Below are 16705 nucleotides of genomic sequence, written 5' to 3'. Positions count from 1 at the left end.
ATCCTATACCGAGTCAAAACACACTGCATGTCAGATTGTTTTATTATTGACTCAGGATGACTGCAGTCTTCAGTGTAACAGCTGTCCAAAAAGAAAAAAGACCACTAGAGTAGACTAGAACATGCTCAACTGGATTAATAGCTTAATCCGTAAGAAGAAGGTGAAGTAGTGAAAATAGTTGGAAAAGTGGAATGGTTTTAATTAGAATGAATTTCATTGAAAAGAATTGGCTTTAAAGTTCAATAATGCCAAAAGATGTAGAACATTGTACAGTATGAATTTATTTTCTAGTCGAAAGTATGAACAAGTAGAAAAGAGAAAGCTGTTAGGAACATTAATTAAATGCAGAAATATAAAACCAATTGTTAGAAAAATCTCATGCATTGCACTGCTAAAAAACAAAGTGGAAATGTAAAACTGTATTTCCTAAATAAGCTAGAGCTGAAATACATTGGTTAAAAAGCTAAACTGTAATACAAATCTCAATTCATATGAAGTTGGGACATTGTTTAAAACGTTAATAAAATCCATTCAAATATAAAAATGTCCAGGGGTCTCATTTATAAACGTGGCGTACGCACAAAACGGGGCTGAAGATGTGCGTACGGATAAATAAAGGTTTTAGAAGTGGTCAACGGATTGTTTGCCTGAGAAGACACACAGAGATTAAACAAGCGTCTCCAGTCTTAAGTATCAGAGTAAACACTGTGACAAAGTAAATGAAGGCGTTGGACTGGAAGACGTCAGACGTCACCTTGGGCTTTAGGAAATTATGAAGAGCACGTTTCCCTACTTTCTGACATTTTATAAACTAAAATAAACATTTATTAAGTTAATCAATTAAAGTTTATTGTTGGCTGCAGGCCCATTTTACTAACAAAAGACTGGAAAAGTTTGAGGAATGCTAAAATAAAATTTTTTGGGAACATTCCACAGGTCAACAGGTTAATTGGAAACATGTAAGTGTCATGGTTGGGTGTAAAAGGAGCATCCCCAGAAGGCTCAGTCATTCACAAGCAAGGATGGGGCGAGCTTCACCACTTGATGAACAACTGCGTGAGCAGCTCACACTGCCATCCAAGCAAAGTCTTTTTCAGGGACTGTCTGCTTATTTCAGGGACGTCCCTGCCAAGCCACATTCTGCACGTGTTAGAACAGCGTGGCTTCATCGTAAAAGAGTGCCGGTACCACTGGCCTGCCTGAAGTCCAGACCTGTCTCCCAGGCAGAGAGAGGGGGAAGACGTTTATCCTCACTTTTTTGCAAATATCTAAAAATGACATGAAATAAAATGACTGTGTTTACAGTATGCTATATACAAAAACTAAAATAAGAGTACACAACCGATTTTTATTTGTCTTTTATTTATTTTTCATGATTGAAATGTATTGTAAGGTCATAATTTGTCATTCATCACATTACATGGCATGATGCACCAGGTCTACTACACCCATTTACAGGAGGAATACACGGAAACATACACAAGGTTTTACAATGGGGAAACAGGAAGTTTAGCTCATTGCACTTACAACAGTGAATGGAACACTTTGTAATCATTTTAGGCTCTCGACCTTTTTCTGTATTTTATTTTCACCCTCTTTTCTTCATTCAGTTGGGTTATTTTAAGATTACTTTTTTTTCACGTTTCCATCATCCGATTTGCTATCTCACCCTCTTTATCTTCATCTCTCAAAAAATCCACCCCGAAAATTACATGGAAGCCAGAATATTTTTCCTTTTTTGTTTTTGATGTCATCTCATTTTACAAACACAACATGTATAGAAAATCTACACAGACCAATATGTTTTTATTATTTTTTTTTATATCCGAATACAACTTTTTAATGAGTTTTAAACAGTCCTCACGAGCCAGCCACATATGTATACAATACAATTTTTGTCATTTATTATTCAAATTAACAACTGTTCATGTTTGTTATGTAGGTTTTGTTGTTTTTATTCACACAAAGCACAGGTTTGGGCAGGGAGGCTTGCATACACTCCAGCTTGTGTCGCTGTGTAGTGTCCAAAGGCCTCTCTCATGCCTGTGTGTGTTGTGGTATGTTAGCATGTTCGAGATTTACATGTTGTACAGAACAACATGTGAACCTTAACGGCATTTACATGTTGTTATTTGTTCAAAGCAGACTCTGGTTCCCATCTGGTATTTACAGTTGAAAAAGATGGCAGCCCGTAAGGTGGGAGGTCACAAGTCGAAGAGGTTGAAAAGGACTAGGGATGGGTGGTCGAGGGTGGGGGGTAGTTTGGGTGGGGGAGATGTCGAGGTCATGCACTTGTAATTGTTTGATGATTCATTACAGGTGAAAGATGAATAAACGCTCCCTGATGGTTTTACGGTGAAAGGTGGACTTTCTTTTTTGTTTCAGCATTCTTTCTCTCTCTTTACAACCTCTCACCTATGAAACATATTCTTTTTATATATTTATATATATATATATATTTGTGTGTTTTAAGATTGTTCTCCGGTCCTGCTATACACAACGACTGTCTGCATGACCAACAGCAAGTGCAATGGTGACAGTTACTACACTACGAACTTTACAAGCACTGTATCCTAGCTTTTTTGGTTAGGAACACACAAACACACGCAGTCCGGGTTTCCCAAAAGCATTCTAAGCTGCATTTAAATACCGTTGCCTCTTTTGAAGTCTGTGGGGCTAAGAATTTGTCATTCCCTTTTTCATGGCTGTATAGTTAGAAAAACACCTCATTCTGATACCAGATCAGTGCAACAAAGGGTCAAAAATCTGAACGTCTGACTGTGTGTAAATGCAAACTTATTGCTAAGACTCTTGACGTCTGATTCAAAGAGTACTCAAGACTTTTGAGATTTGACTTCTTTTAAACACAGATCTGATGGATGTAACCTCTCTTGGCCATGCGTCTGGAAATCTGACCCTTTGTGTTCTATTGCAAACTTATGAAACATAAGAGTTTTGTTCCAAAACATAATTTGAAAGGAATAAATGTGAATTGTAGCTCCTTATATTTAGAAAAAGGTACATTTTTCACTCTTGAAAACAAGTTTCTGTTTTTTTAAGGGGGCTTAAAGAAGCTATTTCCAAGCAGATCTCACAGCAAATTTGTTATCATCTTGATTTGGAACACAACTCTAAGTTTTAACTTTTATATTGTCTACATTTGTGCTTCAAACACCTCTGACATACCAGGCTGTGGCTTAGTGATTTGGCCCACTGGTGATTGGTGTGGTCTGACATTGCTTTCCTGGATATAGACAGACACCATGCAGAGTATAGACGGAGACCACGACTGGCTAGAGGGCAGTAACAGGATGGCTTTCTTCAGTGACCAGTGTTTTAGTATAAAAGCCCTTGCTGCTATGCATAATGAGTCACCTTCAGTGGCTGTTTTCACACAGGAGCAAAACAATTTAACTTTTTGTTTTTGACACAGATCTTGTTATTTGTCTTGATGGCGATTGCTGAATCCCTCTTGTTAACAGCAGTCACGGGAAGATCACATCTGTGTCGTAAAGTGTTAAATAATTGATTGCGCCTGCATAAATGCACCTATTATTTTCTATTGTCTATTGATCATCTCAGTTGTGATGCTGCATTTAGAGTGTGCTTTCCTGAGGAAAAAGTGATTAAGGAACATTTTATTGAACATTTAAATTTTTTTTTTACAAACTTCCAAAAACATATGACATACAATAAAGGAAGTTAGTATTAATTTGGGTAACTTTAAACTCCATCATATTATTTCTTCTACTTTGACACTAATTTTAAGTCACTGATCTGGTGGCAGTGGACCTGGGAGGTGATCTCTCCAGGCTCGGTGCAGTTTGTCAGGGCCATGGCCAGATCCAAACAGAACCAGAATAATCACACAGCTGAATTTAACTCTACGAAGACCCCAAAAAAGTAACATCTATGATGACCTGTAATTTTGTACATAAAATAGAGAACGGGAAACCTGTGGAAGTACGTTAAAAACAACCAATCAATTGACAGCACATTACCAGAAAAGTACATTTTTAACACCCACCAATCGGATTTTCTGTGATAAAACAGGATGATGTGGGGTTTTTTTTTTTAGCCAGACTCAAAAGTATAACTTCAATTAAAAAGATTTGAAACAACTGATTGTTGTGGTTGTGCATAACTCCAGCAATAGATAACATCTGTATAAACATAATTTCTCACTCTGTCTATAGATTTCAAACCTAAATCTCTCTTCTTTCTCCACTCCCGGCCAGCTTTCTATCCCCTCTCACTATGATAAAATAATTCTTACTTAGATAAATCATTTCATAAATGTTTCACGAAAAATATATATATTAACTTCTTTTACACAGTTTCAGTGACTTGAAGTAAAGTGAAGAAGTTGTAAAGGAGTTACCTTTAAACACACACACAAACGCTCTCACACCAGTTAATTCAATTTAGGAATGCCTTGAATAGTACTTCAGTAGCAGCCTACAGCAGTATTTTGAATCAAATATAATATATACATTTTAAATAATTATCAATAATATGCATATAAATATGTGTTTGAACTGGCTTTGTGTTTCACCTAAATATTCTTTAAATACTTCTCTCTCTGCAAAACAACAGGTGCACATTCAGGTGGCCGGGTTTTGGGCCTTTGTCATCTACCAAATAAAATTAAATAAAGAGGAGCTTTTCTTCTTCGCCCCTGAGCAGACAAAAACCATGTTAGGGAATAGTTTGACTTTTTTTATACATGTAGTCTATTTTTACATAAATCTCTAGATAACTTTTCAGTATATTCTGTTAACCCCTGCTTGAACAACAACAACAAAAAAGATGGCCGACAGCAAATGCTTTCATGACAGCTGGGATCTTTCAGCACTTTCTCTAACCGCCCATTTAAATGCATTTTATTGCCTTGTTTTTCTAGGATATACTTATTAGAACAGCAAATTGACTATTTATAGTGTAGCATCTTTTGGGATACTTTGGTTTTTGCTCATGAACATTGTAGGTTTAACTTTATGCAGTTTTCCTAACAGACAATTCTTAATGGTAATTACTGATTGACCATTGACATTTTCTTGCTGAATTATATTTTTATGGCAAATTTCTACTCCATGAAACATTATAAAAACAGTGGGTGGATCTGTGGCAGGACCACTGCTGTTTCCTCACTCATCCTCTCAGCTCTAATTGCCATTTCCCAGCTGTCTTAAACACATCTTTACAGAGAGACCCTTTGGCAGAGACACACAAGTAATTCATAAACCCTTCTTGTTATTGCCTAGCTTACTGGTGACCTATTTTATGCACACAGAAATTCACAGAATGTCCTTATTTCGATATGTGGGATGCCAAAACAAGGCAAACTTGATATTAGAATAAACAAGGTGTAATAAATGATTGTGACTTTTTTTTCCATTACTTGACCCATTCGTGTATTTTCACTTTCCTTTTCCTCCTCATGTTTCTATTTTTCCAAATCTGATTCATTGCATAGAAGGACTGGAGATGAGAGGTTGCCTCTTCTGCTCACCGTATTTGTTGTGGTTGGACTCGTGTTTGTCTTGTTTTCTTTTCTTTTTCCACATTGTATGATGGTCATTAAATACACGCATACCGACCCCCACACACACATACAAACATTAGGAACAGAACAATATAGAGGTGACTTTGAGGTTTTCTGCGCCGGGCGGCATGCGAAGGTTCCCAGCGAGCGTTCACACAGACAATATACAGCAGAAAGTTGGTTGGTTCGTTGGTTTTGCTGAAGGCCTCGCAATGTTTGGCCCGACAGAGTAGGTTTGAGTACCGAACCGCAGATTCCACAATGCACTGCAGGAGCAACAGCAGGGAGAACACTGACCTGAGAAGTTTCCATGACAACTGACAGAGTGTGAGAGAGGTTTTCGGGAGTTGGGTTACAAGTCCGCACGCCACCATGATAGAAAATGAAAAATAAAAAAAGGCAAGTGACTTTGTGACACAACCAAGTGTGTTACTTTTGGTTCCTCAGTCACATGAGAGAAGTTTTTTCCTCCCTTTCTTTTTGACACCATTTTCGAGTGTGCTTTCACGTGTGCTGTGCACATTTGACGGAGTGAAGACACATGCGGATACACACTGATGTGTAAGGAGCTTGGCGGGGCTCCCAATAAACATCCACCTTGGAGGGTCAGAAGAATCACATTGAAACCCGAACCCCCCCAATTGACAATGTCAAGTCCAGTTCTGCCGTGATGTGTGACTGGTCTGCTTTTCAGTGCCTCTCTGCTGCCCTGCAGTGCTTTCAGATCCGACTCCAGCTGGCTCATACAAGCAGCGTATCGCTCCGATCCACCGAGTGGCTGATTGACGACATGATGTCGCGCTGTTGGTTGGAGGAGAAGATCTGGGTGGTACCAAACTCTTGTTTATAGTTGAGCTCCTGCTCTCTGATGTATTAATACTCTCACTAGTGCTCTTTACTTTCTTACCTCTAACTCTATTGCTTTTAATAAGTATAAATAATAAATAAGAGTCAAACAATTGACAGAGGGCATGATGAAGGTAACAAAACATTCCAAAACATAAATAAATAAAAAATTATATTACAAACAATTATCAAAACAAAGGTAATTTAAAAAAATATAAATTAATCTCACTGTGGCCAGTGTTCCAGCTGATATTACTACATAAAAAAGGGTGTGATTTAACTGTGTTTACTGGGTGCATTAAAAAGATGCCAGTTTCACTTTAAATTAAAATATTTAAGAATGATTAAGGCAAAATTGGTAACCTGCAACATAAAAACCAGGCAATAAAACAAAACTAAAATCATAAAAAAAATGAAGAGAACACAAGAAATGATAATCATCAACAACAACATGAGACATATCCGAGAGCCAAATGTTGTGGAGCAGTTGGAGAAACCCCATCACCACAAGCACTGCAGGTAAATGTTGTCTTAATGGCTTTGCAAGGGCTGAAAAACAACCCGACCACATACGGCTTCACTCCAAATACCAATCATCGTTTCTTTTTAACTTAAAAAAAGGCTCCTCCTATCCCCGTGGCCCGATTCCTGTGAGTTGCTCCGGAAATCTCTCTCCCTTGTTATTGTTTACGTCGTCTAGCTAAGATGTGTTTCCCAGTGTCTTTATGGCCTCTGTTAAGTAATGATGAACAGTGTAAGGTCTTGGATATAAAGTTCCATGCATTCCAAATTCCTACTTTTTTTTTTTTTTTTTAAATCCACTACACTTCTTTAAAGACATGGCAAGTTGAGGATCGTTGGACGGGGATTAGAAATAAATAAGAATCAACATTCAAGAAACGCAGAGAGGTGAGGAAGAAAGGGAGCAAAAGGTTTCAATAGTTCCAATCTGGAATGTAGATAGAAACAAAACGTGGAAAGAAACGCCAGCCGAGACACTGGTTCTCTGTGTGTCAGCTATGTCGTTAGCATTGCCTTTTTCATTCAACATGACATTTCCATTTATTTCCTTCCTGACAGGTGATTAAAAAGAGGTCTTTAGTACCAGAAAAACCTGCAAGACTTCAGCAAGTTTTATAAGTTTATTTTCCCCACTCTTGTTTTACTTAGAGAAGAGATAGAAAAGAGGAGAGAGGCTGGTTTGTTGCTGTTGTTCCTAGTTTGAGTACATGACTGTGAAACCAAGGATCCTAGCATACCACCATGCCTGTGGTAAAGCTACCATGTCCTGTAAAATGCTGAAGTCATCAGCATATAGAAGTAGAATTGCACCTTCCTTATATTTCATTCCATTGAAGCTGTAGTGTAAAATCCACATGGAGGGCTGAGATGGTACATGGCCTCCATTGGTTCTACTTGTCCTCAACGGCTGTGTAGTTCTCCAGTGATGTAAATAGGCTCCCTCTACTGGCCTCGAGGAAGAGCAGAAAAAACAAAACAAAACTTCTTGAATTTTGCTGTCATGTTTGGCTGCTAATTGCTTTTTTGTAGTGAAGGAGCGGAGATGTGTCTAACTGCTACAGGTTGGTTCTTGGACTCGGTGGTAGTTTGGTGGAGACCAATTCTTTGGCTAGGGACACTGGATAGAGGGTAGTCCTTCTAAACACGGGTGTTGGCTTGGCATGATCTGTAAAAAAACAAAAAAAGATAATTTAGTCAAAACTACTTAACACAACCGTTTTGATGCGCCCTCTGTATAACACTGTTTAGTACACAACAACTGCTGTTCTTCAAAATATTTTTAGAATAATTGCAGTATAAAAAAATTGTAGCACAGGAGCTCAATAAATAAACAATATCTGGGTGCACTGACCATTAAAGTTTATAATGCATCTGGCCAACACTAGTCTCGCATTGCCAGACCTTCCGCCACAGTTTCACGGATAGGATTAAACGTGCTTTGGTTCATTGAACCAATCACAATCGTCTTGGGCGGTGCTAAGCGCCGAACGGATAACAGTGCCTCTGCAAAAGAGCCACGGGAAGGAACTTGTTTTGGTGGAACATGCGTACCTTCAAAGGTTGTTTTAGTCATACAAGAAACAGATTCAATAGATAGTCTAGCTAGCTGTCTGGATTTACCCTGCAGAAACCCCGCGGAAGGTGACGGCCATCCGGCCAGAAATCTGCCAGACATCTGGCAGAACCTCTGGCGGCAATGAAACAATTCCTTAAAAGAAACGTTGTTGATGTAGACTAGGCCCACACAGCACTGCAAGGCTGAATTTGCCAGGTTGTCTTGTGTGGCTGCTTGTAAGTTATGAAGTCAAAGACTTGTAGTTCGGGGTCCTTTTTTCTGAATGGGAAAAACACACTGGGAGCCTCTCTACCCAAATGAAGGTAAATACTGTAAGGAGTAAAACTGTAAAAAATAAAGTTGGCCACTAGATGGTGGATAAGCCTGGGAAATTCACCGCTCATCTACAGTATACTGTACATGATGTCTCTCAGTCTCAGTCATCCAGCTTGTGACATTGTCATTGTCATCATTAAGTCAAATGCAACTGGACATGCTCCCCGAATGTTTTTATGTATTTACATATGTAAATCACGTTTTGGCAAAACAAAACCATGCCTTCTCTTGAGTTTTCACACAAAGTCAATTTTCTTTCCCAATTTATCATGTAGACCTGACAAAGATCCTAGTTGAATCAACATTTTTCTGTTCAATTAAATCATCAATGTCACTGATTTGTGTTTAGGAAACACAAATTACAATTATATCTGTATGTCATGCATCTTTGTTCTATATGTGACCATCCAGTCAGTGTATTTCATTTATCCATTACAGGAAGGTTCAATCCTCAGATCTTCCTACATCTCACTACAAGGATCAGTAATAGTAAAAAGTGTTTTTTTAGTCAAGCAAATAGTGTGAAAATCCTGTGGCAACAAAAAGGTTAAGAAAATTGACTCAAAATTAGTGTTTTTTTAGTAAGTATTCCCAGCATGAACCAGCTGTACTAGGCAGCAGTGCATATACTATGTGCAGTAAGGGTAAGCAGCCCCATAAACATAAAGTCAGGATAAAAATGTGCATGTGTATAGTTTGCTACCTTTGCTACCTGAAAGGACAAGAAGAGTTAAGTCACTTGCATAATCTGGCACTTCAAATTTGACAGCCAAGATGTAGAGGCCTTTCATTGTGCAAACTAGAAGTGTTTTAGTGTTTTTTTGTCTTTGTATTGGTCAAATAGAACTCATTCTGCAAACTGGGAACAGCACACTCTTTTTTTGTTCTTGTGTTTGGTCATACACCTACAACCTGCTTCAGGCTAACAGGGCAACAAAGAGTGGAAGAGCACCTCAGTGTATATATAGACACTGCAGTAATTAGGCCCAATACACAACACCTGTGTACCCCAGACACTAGCATCACCTGTGTCCTGTAAATTACATTTAAATACAAATAGGCTGCCTGCTGATTTAGGTTCAGCATCCATTGCCCATGCAGGAATGACTTTAAATAGTTTCCATCGCCTAAATCTGTACAACTGGCTGGTACACACATTTATTTAGTCATTTTTGTGTGTAACTAACATTTGTAAATAATCATAAAATACACACTATTTGTTCATTCTTTGCCAAATTATGTATCAGAACTTTAAATCTTTGGGAGTCTATTCATATTTACAGGTTGTCTTCACCACCTTCATGAACTCTTGTTTCCTAGTAGGTCCAGTATGTTTCCTAAATGAATACACTGTATTCATAGTTTTTAGAATCACTGCCTTCTGGTTTTCTCTCCTACTGTGCCTGACCAATACTAACTGCTCCAAACATGCTGTATATTATATGTGCCCAGAACTAGCCTTAATCTGTCCAAGGGAACACAAAGGGCTGGTATGCAACAAGCAGCTCGCTGACTCAGAGAGAGATGGAGGGAGGGGGAAAAACAGTGGCCAAAAGGATGCACAGTATGGACACATACGTTTATGTACTGGGATTTAGTTTATTTATTTATTTATTTTTAAAGCTACAGCATAATGCGTGGGGGGACGAAAGTAGAAATGGCGGACATGCAGAGAGAGAGAGAGCAAATGAGAAAGTGAAATCCTACAGAGAGAGGAGAGAGAGGACGGACAGCAGGAAAGTGAGAAAGTGATCGCAAAAGACGAAGAGAAAAAAGAAGTGATGTATGACAGCAGTGGTAGAGTGTGGGAAGAGAGAGAGTCACATGAGGCACTGAGTCAGCACATGGCTGCACAACACACAGAAACACGCAGAGTACAGGCTCAGTACATTATCTTTTATGGCACATATGAAACACTGTGCATGCTCTGAAATCCAGCAGCAACATCAATGCTTGCTGATCTCCCCACTGTGCATCAAAAGCTTCAAAACCCACTGCACCAAGGCTAAGACTTCCAATGGAAAAAAACAATAGATTTTCCTATTGCTGATTCTATTTATACTCAACTCACAAAACCACATCTACACCCTGTATCAGAGCCACATGCCATGACATGAGCTGGCGTTCCCTCAAACCTGCCTTCTAAACATTACAATCATAGATGACTAATTTGCAATTTGTTTTGAATTAGCTAACAAAGGTTCATGTTGAACATATCTGCAAAACATTCCCTGTCAACTTATTTTATTTACTGCCCTAGAAGTCTGCGCTTGGCAAATAATGCATGATTACCACTTGATGACTAAGCTAACTAATGTTGTAGCAACCGTGACTTAAATAGTTGACTGTACTCTCACAAGGACATCACAACATTTTTCATTTACAAAAGATGAATATGTGATACATCAAACCTCTACTTCTGCAGACTAATCTCATGAAATGGCGCATGTATGACACACCAATTTTTATGCCATCATTGGCGTGTTATCAAGATGCGTACTCGCTTTTTAGCGTGTTTATCAATGCTGTTTGGCCTCCATTGACTTACATGACCTTGCGATTACGTGTGAATTTACACCATAGCGAGTAGTATGAAAAGGCGCAAAGCCGCGTGTGGAGTTTTGTTGAAGCCAACCCCGTTCTTTTATTCCTAAACTCAACCATTACTTTCTTCTTTTACTAAACCATGTTTTTCTTTTTCTAAACCCAACCGTGGCTTTCTTGTTGCGATAACACAGCAAGACGACGACAACACACCAAGTGGCTTGTATGTTTACGCCCGCTGTATAAAGCGTAGACATACACACGGATAGCTTAAAATGCGTACAGATGACATGCCATTTGGCTTAAGAATTTTAGTATGTATGTGTATGTCATCATGATACCACGTTACCATGTTGACTTCTGAACCTTTATGCAACAAATGCTGTATTTGTAAATTGGCATAACCTATTAAGGAGGAGTTTTTTTCTTTATAATTTCAGTGTTTTTGTTTATAGAATTTTGTGTCACTGGTTTATATTTAGGTTTTGAGGTAGTGTTAACGAAGTGTTTGTCACAATAATTCTGACTTCTGTGATGTTGTTATCAATGTTAAAATAAATAAACCTTTAAATATACCTCAAATGTGTTTAGGCACCAACGTGCAATGCCGTCACAATCTGCAAGAAAAGGAAACAAATCAGGCGGTCTGAGAGACATCTCAGTTTGTTAAGCTCAGTGTCTCACATTGAATGATGGTTGAAAACACTGATGCCAGTTTAGTTTAATTTCTGAGCAGCGTTTTACAGTACGTTGATTCTTTGGTTCATTGAAACAGCTACAAGCCTGATTCTGATCCTCTTTGTTTGATGTTACAATTTACTCTAATAGGTTAAAGTCAGACAGCATGGCATGCACTTGGAAAAAAAGAAGGACTTCTGTGGATTTATTTCTGGCCGAGCTGACTGTAGGCTTATACTCACACAACCCAAAAGCCAGTGATTTTCCGGAGAAGGCCACAATACAACAGCTGCAAAAACACAGAGGCAGCGACAAAACTGGCTTCAGTCTGATCTGGAGGAACAGGCAGCACAGGCAGCTTGTCTCCACATGACAAAAATTAAGATATCAAGATGGATGATTACAGATGTACAAATTCCCTGAAGACAAAGTGATACGTAAATTCAAACGATTTGTTTCATAAGGGTGAGATTAATATTGCTGTTTATTTTAAAGGTGCTTTGTGACGTTTGTGACGTGTGTTGGTGTTTGTTCAAAGATTGTATGTCTAAATTCTTCATTTAAAAGCATTCATTTTTCACATCCTCTAAGATCATTTGATCCGGATGACACAAAACCTACAAACACATAGATTGTGGGTTTCAGGGGAGAGCTTTAGTGCCCAATAATGCTAAATTATATTTTAATGGCTTATTCGTCAGCCTTGAAAATTAATAATTTGTCAGTGCTAGCTAACTTTCCAGTTTTGCAGCCGATCACTAGCTAACACTTTCACACAGCATTACAAAGTATCAAAGAGTAATTTTTTTAAAATGTCTATTTTCTTTGAACATTTCCGACTTTTAGATGCCTCCTAGTGGTTGAATGACACTGGGGCATTCAGCAATACAAATGGGAAATGGGAAATAAAAATTTTATTCTTACAGTTAAACCCACACTACAAAGTAAATGTTTAGAATTGTACACAAAACAAATTAGCAAACAGTGTGGTTTAAAAAATACCTCAATAAGTTAGGCGAAGTTCAAAGTAAGCTACTGTCTGGCCTGCCAGAGAGAACTTCATATTCTCTCTGCCAGTGTGTGCTCAGGCCTGAGACATGAAGTATCCAGAGGATTCCAGTCCTTGTTGGCTGCAAGAGGAAGCATCAGCATTTCAGACAAGGTTTTTTTCTTAATCGAAACATCCACCTTCTGATTCATTGTTGGACAATATTGGACCAGACATAAACTCCACTGTTTCTCAACGCGCCCACAGGATATGTCGTGGCTTTGCAATGCAAACTATAGCTCTGTGAACATTAAAATATCTGTGCAGTTGTTTTTGGGATGCTGTCCATGTTTTTGTCTTACACTTTTACGCTCTCACTGTGTGTTTTTACTTCATCAAAGTTAACATGTCTTGTTTAGCAATTGGTAAGCACCATGCTAACAAAGCTAGCTAGCGCTATCATTAGCTGATAACTTAGGGCAAGTTAGCAGATTTTCTTTGTACTGCTGTACATGCAGATGAATGGCGCCAGTCCCCGGAAGTCCACGTTTACCCACTGGAAAGACTCCGCCAGATGACTCACTTCAGCCGAAAATTGTATCTTTCCCTCTTTAGCATTTAGATAACCAGAACGTTTTTGGTCTCTTCAAGGTTATGCGTTATGTCTTCATTTCAGAGTTGTGGTAAAGTTGTAATTATAACATGGAAATTGAAACATTAGTTTTCCTGAAAGCTCATCTCTGAACGTAACATCTCACTTGAAGGGCAATGATACAGTAGTGCCGGAAAAGCAAGCAAACGTGGATGCCTTATATCAGCTTAAGCCTGTTGTTTAAGGTAATTAAACCAAAATTGAATGGATATAGGGATACATTTTCAACTAGCAATGACCAAGTCCCATATGACATAAACATGCTATTGAACCAGGTTTAGGTCAAAGGCGAAAAGGTTTCTGCAACCAAACATGGAAATCAACCACTGCAGCAGCTGGTTTTAATAATCTGCTCTCCTGGTTGATGGTGAGGTAATTAGTGAAAACAGCTGGTGAATTAAAAGCTGCAGACTGTTGACTCGCCACAGGTCCTGGCCTGAAATTGTGGTAGAAGATACAATTACCTACTAAGACTCTTAGTGTTTACAGGTGAAATGCAGGGGTAGAAGTAACAAAATGAAACTAAAAAACTGTCACAAAGTAGTTAAAACATCTGTAATTTTACTTATACTTAAGTACTTTTTTCACAAGTATCGTACCTTCGCAGTCACATCCGTTACAGAGTAAAAACAAAAGTCACATGAGATAAATCAGCAGCTGCAGCAGAGAACAAGCTGCAGGTCTGTCTGAACTATCTGTACTCAACTGACACAGATACATGTAAACGTTTATGTTCATTGCCCAAGAGTTAGCCGCCAACACTTGGAAGGGTGCAGAATGACGGTTGCGCACGGGTGGGGCCTAGTATTTAGTGAGCAGTACACATGCATAACAATGCATGGCCCTCCCCACTCCTTTAAAAAATGTAAGGCATTAACGTTTACTTAGCGTACATTTAATAGACCTAATTTTTACTATTTATTTAAGTAAATTTGTACGCAAGTAATTTTACTTGAGTAAAATTGCATTTACTTTTACAATAGTAGTATAAAGTACAGTGTTCTAGTAATCTTTCCACCTTTGGTTAAATAACAATTTAAGTACTCACCAGTATGCTCAGCTCTCCTCTCTGTTCCCCTCTCTCTCTACTTCCTCTCTTTTTTAGTAAAACAAAAGCAGGGGGAATTTCACAGGTTTTTCTGGTACGGGGCCTTGTGACTTTGTCATTTGACATTTACATAGTCCTGCAAATACATAGAGACATGCAGTCAGTTTATTGCTTTTTAATTTAATGTTAAAAAAAAACAAAATTAAAGCAGCATTGTTTATGGACCTCAAAAACACAGCAGATAGGTTATTTTCATACTCAGGATAGGATTCCCCATTTAAAGAAGTCTCCCGTTACTTGAAAATGGTCTTTAAAAATGTGTTAATAAGCAAAATGTACAATAAACTGGAAATTGTTCACATCCCTTAATGTGGTCCATGTAAATAACATGATACAACATGGGCATTTTCAAAGCATAGACCCAATTATAAAATATATCTGAAATGTGCCGGGAGGCAAGGCTTGTCCGTTGCTGTCTTATTTTGAAAAAAACTCAAAACTTGAGAATTATTTTTGGTTTCTTGATTCCAGTTAGAAGTCCAGTCTCAAGTAAATCAAATTTCAAAGCAGTCAAGTCCACAGCTCTGGTAGTGGTAGTGTGTACAGAAATGTGTACTTGACTTAATGCCCTTACGTCACATCTATGTGTATTTAGCTGTGATAACCTGCTGTGTAAACACTCCTTCTGCGTGATGAAGACATTGCGTCATAGCAGCAATATGTTGTCATTGTCAATGTAAAATTTTCACCCTGCTCATTCAGAGCAGAGCAGCTAGAGGACCACAAACAAGAAACCCAGACAGAGAAGAAAACACTCATAACACAAACACTCATAGACACACACAATTAGACATTGACACACTGCTTTTAGGAACACACTGCCTGTTCTGCGTAAAGCACTTTAAGCCACCCACTCTCTGCTGCCTACAAGAGTCAAAACACAAGCCGTAGCTATCTGTAAAAATCCCAGTAGACTTTGAACCAGCTGCATTTCAGAGATCTATTTTAATACCTAATATTGCGATGCACTTGGTCACTGAAGAAAAAATAAATGTTTTCAGCTCCTTGTACATGAATTATTGACCAAAATACTGTGGCTGTCTGATGATTACCCTGTATCTTTTGATACTTTTCATATGTACAGTCATGCTGTTGGCTAGATTTTATAAACTGAATTATGACTTCTATGTTAAGGGAGTTCTACATAAAAGATCTACAAGGAATTTACAAATAATGAACACAAGCTTCAACTCAGGGAAAAACAAGACAATAAATTAAATAGAGTTACAGTATATGACAAACTGCTGCTTTCACACTGCTTGAGGTAAGCTGATTTGAATGAAAGAACCTCAGCTACAAGCTTTCCCATAAAATAAAAGCCCAAGTAGATAATAAATCACTTTATAGTTTCCTAGTAGGTCTGCAAAATTATTTGCGGTTGTATCAAAATTGCAATAAGGACTAGTGCAATATCCAAATTGCAGGTGGGCGCAATATTTGTTAATGGGAAAATGTGTGTCAAACCATTCTCAACTAAGTATTGTGTTGCTGCAGAGATCTCCTAGCCTACAAATCCTATCCTACAGACTAAAGAAAAAATCTTGGTTTGGATTCAGTATTGTGACTCATATCGCAATTGCAATATCAGTCAAAATAATTGCAATTCAATATTTTCCTCATATCGTACAGCCCTATTTCCAAGTGTGTTTTCAGTGCTGCTTCTTTTATGAATAAGTTGTCTTGTCTTTGATACATAGAACTCCTTGGGATACGGATTCCTTATGTCTTTTTGCCTTGCAGTTTTCCTTGGATTAGGGACGCACCTAAATGGTCCTGCTCAGCCTCCTGCTACGCCTAACTACGCCCTAAACTGCTACAACTACTATTTCTAGTCATTCCATTATCTTCAAATAATCCACAATCATGCCCAAAAAACCCTCCATCTCTGGATTAAATTACTACAGGCCTGTCGCCCTGACATCTGTAGTCAT

General features: G+C 38.3%; 1 protein-coding gene across 5 annotated transcripts in view; it reads right to left on the bottom strand.

Annotated features, from left to right (window-relative positions):
• Positions 1–1345: 1345 nt before the first annotated feature.
• Positions 1346–16705, bottom strand: part of bsna (bassoon presynaptic cytomatrix protein a) — a 144469-nt gene continuing 129109 nt past the window's right edge. For 4 of the 5 annotated variants that reach the window (XM_032519945.1, XM_032519948.1, XM_032519949.1 and 1 more), the window contains exons 15-17: positions 14715–14850; positions 13063–13156; positions 1346–8078 (exon numbers count right to left, since the gene is read on the bottom strand). The gene's annotated coding sequence lies outside the window, so the exon portion shown is untranslated. The remainder of the gene's footprint in view (positions 8079–13062; positions 13157–14714; positions 14851–16705) is intronic. The other variant, XM_032519946.1, reaches the window with a different exon arrangement.

This window comes from Etheostoma spectabile, chromosome 7 (genome assembly GCF_008692095.1).
Source record: "Etheostoma spectabile isolate EspeVRDwgs_2016 chromosome 7, UIUC_Espe_1.0, whole genome shotgun sequence".
NCBI classification, from domain to species: domain Eukaryota; kingdom Metazoa; phylum Chordata; class Actinopteri; order Perciformes; family Percidae; genus Etheostoma; species Etheostoma spectabile.
The sequence above is the reverse complement of the archived record's forward strand: the minus strand, read 5'-3'. Positions and strand labels throughout refer to the sequence as shown.